We start from the raw sequence: 4,160 nt of genomic DNA on the forward strand, positions 1-4,160 counted from the left end.
CTTTCAGTGTGATCAGTATGTTTCTATGTGTAACATCTTGGACTTGGAATAATTTATGCCGTCTAAAGAACTGCAAATGGTTAATGTATTGGCATGATATATAAATATGTATTTTGCCTTTATTCTCAGATAAAGAAAATGAAGAGGAGAGAAACAAACAACCCAGTGCTGTCACAAAAAAACTCTTTTTAATGTGTTTGGGAAATGTATGAAAACTAACAACAATTTAAAAAAAAATTTGTGAACATAATGCAGAAGAGAGCTGATTGCAGTACCCTTCCACTTGTGTCCTTCTATGTGTCCAGTCATTTCACCCTAAAACAGGCAACTGTTCAGGGATTCAGTTTAATCCCTTTCAGAAGGGGACAATTTCTCTCCACCACTAGAAATAAAAGACAAGATAAGCAGCCCAGATGCAGACATCTGAAGCAGGCTGAGACATAAGAAAAGTTATTTCACCTTACATTTAACAATGCTTTGCCTCCCCAGGGCAATCCAGAGCAGTCCTTGAGGCCAGCAGAGGTGTAATGTGCTGCCCCCTGTATGGCACTGGCTTGAATTAATCTTCAATAAATATTTTCCTATCTCTTGAAAGCAGAAATAAAAACATTCCTGAGTGAGTTGCTGATAGAGTTGCCAAAGGCATCTAACAGAAAAATGAACTTGCCTATTTTTGAGCTGTACTGATAAGTTTACATTAATTCTACAAAACCATCCTTGCAAAGAAATAGGCTGGATAAATGCTCTAATTTTTAAATGAGAGCTATGCCACCTATACACTTCAAAATTAACATAAATCAAAATACAAAAATTCCTGCAATATCAGTTTTTTTGTAACTTTTATTATATTTCTAGACAACCTTCTGAAACAGAAATAACATTAGGAGATAAGTAAGCTTTTCTAACAGTGAACAGTATATTTCCTACAAATAAAAGGAAAGTTCACCATTGCCAGATATATGAGCAAATACATGACATGGAGTATTTCTCCCTTTCTAGAAAAATAGTATTGAAGATGTAAAGCAGAACTATTTAAAGGAGTCTGCACATATGTTGACTTTGAAATGCAATTTCTATGGAAACAACAAACAAAGAGGATATCACAGAGAGTGCCAAGCTCATATTCATGCCTGGACTGATTTCAAGTCTTTTCCTTGCTGAGAATTAAAGCTGAAGGCTTCCATGCTGAATTATATTATAAAAGTCTTCCAGCATGTTATTTTCTTTCATTCCTTGACTTCTCCCCGCTCTTTTTGATAACAAGGCATGAATAACACTTTTTCTTTTTTTTCTTAAAGGGTAATAATTTTGAATATCCCAGATTTTGGGGTATCTACTCGTTAAATATTTTTCACTTTCAAATTATATCATGTAAAAATAGTACCACAAAAGTATGTACCTGAGTTTGTCAGTCCAGGTTTTTATGATCACTGGAGAAATGGATGATTTTTAGTTGCAATCAGTATGGCCTTTTCAGATATCTACATCAGAAGGATCTGAAATTAATTGTATAAACACCTGTTTATTGTAAAGGGAATCTGCAACACACTATATATATATATATATATGTGTGTGTGTGTGTGTGTGTGTGTGTGTGTATTGCTAAACATAAAGATCTTATGGTTTATTATACCAAATATAGTAAGTACATATACAGAATAATCTGTGTTTGCCAGATTATTTTCCTAGGGATAAACGCCCAATTTTAAAATATGAAGGAAATAAAATCCTTGGAAACTTGGAAACTAATTTGTATTTTGATAAACTGTGAAAATCTAACACTTTAGAGGCTTTGTTTTATTACTAATCAATAAATTTTGTGTTTCGATCCCTTTATTAACAGAAAGGTGTTTTTAGCAGAAATAAAAAATATGACAGAAATTTCAAATTTTACTACAATAGAACTAATTGTGAAAGACAGTGTTGAGAGAAAATATTAAAGCTTGCAAAATATAGAATATGTCATGCTGCTTGTCATTAAAAAATAAATGAAAATAAGTAATTTTTTATTTAACATTGTGTGAAAAGAGGTGCCTAGTCAAATTTTTAAAAAATTGTATTTGCTTGCAAAAAAACCAAATAATTATCAGGACTTTTAAGGAAGATAAAAGAGTTTTAAGGAAGATTTTGCAGCTGCCATATGTTTCTTTGGAATGGAGGAGATAATAGCTATATTGCCAGTTTTTTAAACTTTGAAACCATTCAATTTTCAGAGTTTCCTTAATATTGCAGCACATATTTTAGGAGGGTACAGAACAATGAAAACGTGGGAAGGAGAAAGACTCTCATCTGAAAATATGGCAATATAAAGAACACTGAGGATCCTCACTCTTGATCTTACTTAAATAGCTGTTAAATTTTGAGTTTGAGTCAAATAATTGTAATTATAACTTTCTTTAGTTTAGTTTTCGTCTTCTACTTTTCCTAAAAAAACCCCAAACCACTGTGCATCGAGAGAAAGAGAGAATCAGTATCTCACAAAAAAATAACGGAACCATTATATTTTGGGTTTATGGTTTGTCTAAAGGCTTTAATATTTTTGTTTTGTTTTAGTTTATTGAAAAATAGCCTCAAATTCCATTTGTAAATGAAAAGTTCATGTATTTTATTAAAATTTCTCAAACTAAATCTTCATTCATGTTAATTTTGTCATATGCATTTAGCCAATTTCAAGCTCAATTTCCTTTTGTTTTGGAGTGACCCAACTTATATTTATTAATGAAAAACTGACCTTTTTTTCTCTTGGTTTCGCTATGTTCAAACATCTGAAGACAGACAATCTGGCTTCAGAACACACACATGCAAGAGGAAAACTCATAGGAGCAAAATATTTCAGAAATTGCTAAATTTCAAATGAAAACAGCTTTATTTTGACATTTTGTTGCAAAGTCTGTTTTTGTAGCGTAAAGGTTTTGTGTTGTCTTGTCAAAGAAAAGGGTGAAGCTAATTAAAAATCATATTGTATCTGGCAGGTACAGTTTCTTTTGGGAGCTAAGATGCAGACATTTATTTACCTGCAAGCAGGTGCCTCCATGGATGTGTGACAGGTGTGGTAAGGACCTGGTTCAGGTCGCTGGAGATAGGCATTTGAGCCATTTCAGATGGACAGGACTAGGAATGGGACCAGGAGGCAGACTGGCTCCTTCTGGACAAGGCAGACAGAAAGTTGATGAAATAGACTGAGGTGTCTCAATGTTGTTGTGAAAAACAACCTTACTACATAATGTCATGGTAAGTTTGTCTTATTAGTCACAAAAATGTGCTAATAATTAATGAAAAATGATCTTGGTGTTCAAAAGGCATGTTGTGGTAACCAACACAGATTAAATGTCATGTTTACATCCACCTTGAACTGGAGTTTAGCTGCAGGAAACAGGGGTTCACAGTGGAGCTTGAAAACCTTTGAGGAAATTATGCAGGTTGAATGCATTTACCTGTGTGGCCTTGAAGCAAAATGTGAGCAATAAGTATCACCATTTGAGGACTCACATTTCCCTCTGCTTGGCCATGTCCTCAATGCTTTTAGCCTTTGCTGCAGAGAGGACTCCCTTGGGTGAGATGAATCTGCACAGTTAGTGCTCTGTGTAAAACATAGCACATTCAGACCTGTGCTATATCTTCAGAGCCCTACAAAAGAGAATTAATGCATTGGGAAGTCTGGTTGTTATTCTTGTTTTGACAATGGCCTCATTATTTTATCCTGCTAATCTGATTTTCAAAGATTTATACATTAATTTTTTGTACATTAATCCCTGAAACTATGCTTGGAAAGCCCATGCTATTAATACCACACGACTAATGCACATGCCAGGAGTAGACAAAATTTACAAGAAACAGACAAACCTCAGAATAATAATTTCATTATATCACCCTTATAAATCATCCCAGCCGTTCCGACACTTTAATTACAAAGTGACACTTCCAGTCTTAAAGTATTGTGTCCTGTGTAATAAATCATTTCACTTTATACATGTTATGAGTCTGACTACTGTAGAGGAGTAATTTTAAAATCCATTTCCTTTACAAAGGCAGAAAGTATACAAGAGATTAAATAATATAACTAAAAAACTCAATAAAATATTGTTTCACTCCTGAATTTATTACAATGTATATACATGCAATATATGTAGTGTTTTCCATATACTCCTTCCCAGTATCCC

Source organism: Passer domesticus, chromosome 2 (assembly GCF_036417665.1).
Source record: "Passer domesticus isolate bPasDom1 chromosome 2, bPasDom1.hap1, whole genome shotgun sequence".
Lineage (NCBI taxonomy): Eukaryota > Metazoa > Chordata > Aves > Passeriformes > Passeridae > Passer > Passer domesticus.